Genomic DNA, 6,668 nt, shown 5'->3' on the forward strand with positions numbered 1-6,668 from the left:
CAGAGCAAACAGTCACTCTGGATGAGTAATCAGACCTGAGCAAACAAACAACAAATACATGGAGGAGGAGGAGGAGGAGGATGTGCCTGCTTTTTCCCAAGTCAGTAGCTGTGATGGGAACAAGGCCAGTGAATTAATAGTTGTGAGCAGTACAACAGAGGCACTTTTCAACACAGGATCAGGCTTTGGATGAAGAAAGTATATTTATGTGATTTCCTATCTGTTTTTCCCACTGTGTCCACTCTTCTTCAAAGCTTGTTAAATCACTGCCCCTCTCCCAGTTGTGCCATCACCCAAGAAGCCAGGAGGGGGCTGGGGGCAGCTCTATCCCTGTGGGTGCCAGGGCAGAGTGGGCCAAGCTGCAAGTGGTGACGTGGGAGTCAGAGCTGCAGAGCCATTCATAATCCACCTCTCTCTTCCCCATAATTATCTCTGCTACCCCAGAGAGTTGAGAACTCCCTTAAGCCTCCCTGCAAGTCATTTAGATTCTAATTGGGATTTAAAAACTCTTGAAACCTGAGTGGGTGGCTCAGTGCATTATTGCTGATGAATGGTACCCTGGGTGATGTGCCCAGCAGACCCACAGAGGATCTGTGCTTGGTTTCCCACTGAAGAGCTGTCCCTTTTTTTATTCAAGCACAGATTTGCTCTTTACCTCAGCTAATTAGGAACTGGCTTCATTCACAAAAGAAATTCTGTTTGTGGCACTATACCAAAATGTTAATTCAATTTTGTTATGTTGAATCCTTCCCCTTCTAAATGTTTCCTTAAAATGGAGGGGATGAATCTTCCTTTCTCCTTAAATATTTTCTGTCTTTCCTTCCCAGTCTGGGATTTCTCCTTCAAAGATTGGCTTAATATGGTTTTGTAACCTACTCAGAAATGTCATCCTAATGACCTCATCTCTCTAGGCTTGGTTTTGAAGGACCAGGTTCCTGGTGATTTTCTGGTTTGTTTTGGTGTTTTGTTTTATTTAGGTTTCTTTCTCCTCATGAAGCTCATCCTAACTGGTCATTGTGCCCCTGTTGCTGTTTCCCTGCCTGACTTCCCTCTTGCTGTTAATCTGGCCCACAAGCATGAGCAGAATGCTGAGAGGGTCCATCAGCCCAGTGAGAGCTGCAGAACTGCACTGCTGGGGCAGGGCTGGGGTGACATCACTGCTGGATTTCACTGTGGCAGCTGCACAGGGACCTCTGGACCAAGCATCTGATACATGAAGCACATCACTGAGAGCAGGACTGATGGAGGCTGCAGCTCTATTTCCATGGAGACAAGGCTTTGGCAATCCCAAAATGATGGAGAGGGGGTAGAGGGGCTCTTCTCACCTGGGCCATGTAGTCTGGGTGTGGTTCCCACCCCCATGCTTCACTTGTTTATCATCTTAAATCTCTTGAAGTGCTTCCTGCACAGCTGCACTGAGCTTTCCTGTGGGCTGCACACAAGCACAGCAATCTCTGCTCACTGAGGCAGAGGGGATGATGTTGTTAGCTCTGAATTAATTTGCTCTGTGAGTGTAAATCAGCCTCCTACTGTTGTTTTGGTGAATTATTTTAAATGGAAATGCTGCAGAGACAAATGAAATGGGTGGATGTGGGAAAAGCACACTTGAAAGAGAGAATTCAAATACAGGAAAAATCGTTCCCTTTGTCAATATAATGTGCTTTTAATAAACTATGGATGCTCTTGGCTTTCCAAGCTGTCTGTAATCATCGTGGATTCCTGTCCCAGCCTTACCCCTAAAAGCTGCAGACTGCAAGTCAAGTGAAAACAGATAACCAGCATTTTGGGAAAGTGCCTGCAGCCCATTTTCCTTCAGTCCTGGGTCATTGTTCAGGCTTGTGACCCAGACACACGTCTGGAGCTCCTTGCCACTGGGGAGCTGCTGGGGTTTATTCCAGCTGAGACAGAAACCTCTGTGAGTTGGAGAGAGCTCTGTTAAGAGGCTGTGCTAAATTTGGGGCTGTAGTGTCCAGCTCCTCCAAGGAAATTATTAAAGAAATTTATTCTGTGAGAAAAGTTTTCTACTGAGAAGCTGGGATTATATTCCTTTAATTTTCTTTTTTTATGTCTAGTGGTAGGTGTATGGAGGGTTTTGGCTGTTATTTTGGTTTGGGTTTTTGTTTGAGCTTTTTATTTTTTTGATTGTTTGACAGCAACTCGTGTTCACTAACTCCTGGCCCATGGAATGTGTGAGGCAGGTCCATCCTTTGAGAGAGGAGCAGAGCACAGATGTGTGGAACTGGTGACATTAGTCTCAACTGAACTCTGGCTGCAATTAGCATTTGTTTTCTGAGACCTCCAGTAGATCATCTAATTCCAACTTCATCTTCCCAGCAGTTTGATGAACGACACAAAACCTTTTCTCTGTTTTCCCCTCCCTGCCATCCCTGTTGGTGGTGAAGATCAGGGCTGTCCCAGTGCAGCCCCACTGGTTTGTTCTCCAGTGTCACCCAGGCTTGACTGTGCACTCTCCCCATGCAGGCAGCTGCCCTCCAATGACCCAATTTACCCCTGAGCAGGATGGCAGGGTGGCAGTGAATTGTTCACCTGGGGCTTGTCTCTCCCTCTGGGCACTGAGTGCTCTTCTCTGTGAAGCTCCAGAGCCTTCCTGGTGGCATGGAGAGCTCTGGAACTGTGTGCCAATACCTCCTGGAGCTGCTTGGCATCACCTTTCAGCAAGGTAGGGCCACAAGCAGAGCCCAGGCAGGACCCTTCCCACTGCTGCCTGCTTCTACCTGCATTCCAAGCCCTGTGGGGAGGTGTGAGCAGGGTGAGCCCTTCCCCTGGACCATCTTGAGCAAGCTTCACTGGATTTGCACAGAACCCTTCCCTTTTGTCCCTGAATGCAGCCCAAGCTCTGCCTGCTCAGGCACACAGAGCACCTGTGCCACTCCCTGCTTCCAGTGGCACGTTTTGTAGGAGTTTTGAAGCTTCACATCCTCAAGACAATTCTTCATGGAGTCAGGTTTTTGACATTTTATCTGTGTGGATGCACTTAAAAAGAGTTTTTGTGAGCTGCTCTTGCTAGCATTATCCATCTGCTTTTGGGCTGGAATGACAGAAATCCCAAGCTTGGGCTAGGACTAACAGCAGCAGGAGGCAGTTTTAGTTCTTGCACATATTGGCTGTAGTACTAAATGTTGGTTACTCCCCCTCCCTAAGTTCCTGTGGGTGGGATTTGTTGCCATATTTAGTGAAATTTATCAGGCCAAGGTATAAATGTGAAGAAATCTGCTTGAGTTAATTGATGTTTGGTTTTACTTCTTGCCAGAGCATTGTTCCTTGGTGTGGCCTGACTGCCAGGGAGGGTCAGGCCAGGTCAGTGCTCCAGAGAGGCCAGGCATGACTGTGCCACTGGATTTCAGTGTCAGACAGAGATGAGCACTTGGGGGTGGCAGGAGTGAAGCACCTGAATTTCCCCTGTGCAGTTTCACAGTGTCCAGCCAGTGCTGTGCTCTGGGCAGGCTGAGAGGCTGCTCCAGCAATCTCTGCTAACTTGTCTTCTAAGATTTTTGTATAGTGCTTGCCTCATTTCTACTTGACCTAGTTTATGCTTTGCACATTAAGTCAGTTCCTACACTAAAAGCCTTCATTCTCCTACATCCTTGATGGTTTTCTAGTGCATTGGGTCACCATTCCAGACTACTATTTTATTTATTTGTGGTCATGTCTTTCATCTAACCTGCTTCAGAAAAAATTCCTTTTTTTCATTAATTTAAGTCTTCCCTGCAGCATTAGTTTGGGAAGATGTGCAATGGCCACCTTGGGCCACTCTTCCTCAAGGATTGAGAACTTTCTCATGCCTGTGAAGCACAGTTTTGGTGCAATATGTCTTTTTTTTTTTTGCCAGGAAAACTAATCCCAAATGCAGTAGCAGGTCTTGAGACAGCAGAGAATTGATGAGCTTGGTAAGATCAGAGAGGAAAAACAGATCTCTAGTAAAAGCAAGCACAGCTTTCAAGGCACTTAGCAGAGGTACAGAGCATTTTAAGTAACACAGATAAATACCTCCCTGGAGCTTTTGCTTTTTCATCTAAGCACAGATCAGAGAACAAATAGGAAAATGTGGGGGCAAAAAACAAAAGCTTTAAAGATGCCAATAAACATTTTTCAAGCTGAAGGGTACTTTTAGCAGTGAAAATAGCAGAAGATGTGTAAGGGGAAAGCAGTGAAGCCATGTGTAAAATAAGGGAAAAGAATGAGATCAGAGGGCTGCAGAAGAGTTTTGAATTAAGTGACTGCTGACTTGCTTCTTATAAATGATTTATTTTTATTTGTTCTTGAAAAACATTTTTCATTTGTTTCTGTGCTACACTGACACACTGGAAGTTGTTCATTACTATCAGACAAAGGTTTTTCAGACATTGTATGAGCAAAAAGTGATACCTTTAATGCCCTTGAATTTAGTTTTACAAGTTCCAACCGTGGTAATTCTGCATGAAATTATTATATCAGTGGTAGTCCAGCTGGTTTTGAGTTTTATATTAATGGACTAGGTCCTAACCCCAGAATTGCTTTACATGCAATCTATACTACTGGCACACATTCAGTGCAGAATTTCTGTATAATGAACCATGGGAGGTGTCAGAGCAAAGCTAGAGGAATGCTTGATTTTTTTGGTGAAATGTCACTTAAAGTTGAATGCTTGGGTAGTTCCACAGTTGCTCAGAAAATTCTGCTTTAATCACAAGCTCATATGCACCTCTGTGTCCTGAATTGCCATCAATACCAAGTGCAGTCCCAGCTTCAGACAATCTTTGCTGTGTTGTGCCAATTTATTGAATTCAAAGGATAAACAAGCAAGTATTTAGTTTAAAAATAGCTCATACTCATTTTGATGTCAGGTCCCTGCATGGAACTGATGGCTGCTACACTGAATTTCCACCTCCCTGTTAGTAGCAGAGATCAGCTGGTGCAGCCCTAACAAACCATCCCAAGTGCTGAGAGAGTTGATGGGGACAAACTCTGCAGGGCTGGCTGGAGCTCTGTCAGCACTTCCTTCAGTGCTAATGGGGTGCAGCTTTGGTTTCAGGGAATTAATGAGCTGATAAATCATGGGGTGCTGGTTTTGACCCAATGGCACAATTCTGTGCATAAGATGCACTTGCATTAAGAAGGGAAAGGAAGGCTCAAGACCAGCTTTGAGATCTCTCCCTATTAAAGCTCTACAAGGTCAAGCTCAAAGGATTTTTTTCCACCTGTTGTGCAAAAATTTGGAGGCTCACATCACGTAACTTGCACAGCCAAGGCTGTTGCCAGGTGTGCTGATAGCAATGTCTGTGTTTTCCTTCAGTTTTACTCCTGCAGCCATGTCAAGTCCCTTTACTGAAAGGACAATTCCTGTCATTCTCTGTTGTTCTCTGCACCGTGGCTGTGGAGGTGCTTCGAGCACAGGAATCTCTGTCAAGCCCACTGCTTTGTCATGGAAACTGTTGCCCTGGCAGCTGCTAATCCAGATGAATATGTCAGCAAGTGGTTTCTGTAATCACTGTCCTTTTTCAGAGGTTTCAGAGCAGAAGGTTCATGTTCAGTAAGCAGTACAGGGATGGGATGGATGTCACTCAAGGCACTGAAGGGTATTTGCTAATACCTCAAGGAGACTTTAGGAGAGAGATCCTGCCCATGAAACAGATGAAGTGACACTTTCTTCTGTGCAAGGAGTATAAAGGCCACATTTTTATTTCTCTCAGGTTTGAGAATTCAGTGTTTGCTGTAGCTGCAGGCTGTGAACCCTCCATTATCTGTAGCTTGTTTGGGGCTGTGCTGAATGGCCTTCCTGTGGTAATAATGGATAATTCTGGAGCAAGCACCCTTTTAGGCATGGAAAAGGACTCTCAAATAAGTGTGTGGAAAGAAGGGGAAGGTTTTTCCCAAAGGCTGAGACTTCCTTTGGCCAGATAGGATTTGGTAAATCAGAATTCTCAAGGTATGAAGTAGCAGACATGAGCTCTGGTTACCTAATTTCCAACAAGGTCTTAATAAAATCACATTTGTGCCATCATTGCCCTGTGCCTTTTTTCAGACCTTGTTTTCCTGTTCTTGTTTGGTCTTTTCTTTGCAACATGCAGCAGCTGTCAATTATTTTTAAATCATATTTTCCAGTCTAGAAAAAGACACAATCATCTATGGGGGTTAAACATGAGTGGAGAAAAATTCTCCGAAGAACAGGCATGCATGAGGGTGGGATTCTGACCCAAAATTTCCTCTAGTTTCATTGTCTTTTTTCCTTTTATCCTGCATTAAGGTGCTCCTTGCCCCAATGAGCTGCCATCCTGGTTCAGTGCTGCTGAGGCAGCACTGAATATTTATTTCAAAGTTTTAAGGTTTAAAGTTATTTTTATATTCTAATATGGATATATTTATATTTTGATAAATGTTGATGGATAAATTATTTTTTATGTATTTTATAAGGGTAATTATTTTAATATTATAAGTTAATAATGTATGGATTATTTAAAATTATATGGATTATTTTTAATGTTTGATGGAATAATAGGTTATGTTTTGTTTTTGTAAATGAGAAATATTTTTGTGGTAATTGAAGAGAAACAGAATTAAATGTAGATGAAATTTTAGAAGTGTTAAAAAATGATTTTATGTATAGAGTGATGTGGAGAAATATTTTTTATTACTGATTTACTCTCTTTGAATGGTGTGCAGTGTGGCAA

General features: G+C 43.4%; 1 protein-coding gene across 1 annotated transcript in view; it reads left to right on the forward strand.

The window, feature by feature from the left end:
• The window catches only part of ARHGEF4 (Rho guanine nucleotide exchange factor 4), a 112,381-nt gene that overhangs the window by 51,490 nt on the left and 54,223 nt on the right, over window positions 1-6,668 (forward strand).

Source organism: Haemorhous mexicanus, chromosome 10 (assembly GCF_027477595.1).
Source record: "Haemorhous mexicanus isolate bHaeMex1 chromosome 10, bHaeMex1.pri, whole genome shotgun sequence".
Lineage (NCBI taxonomy): Eukaryota > Metazoa > Chordata > Aves > Passeriformes > Fringillidae > Haemorhous > Haemorhous mexicanus.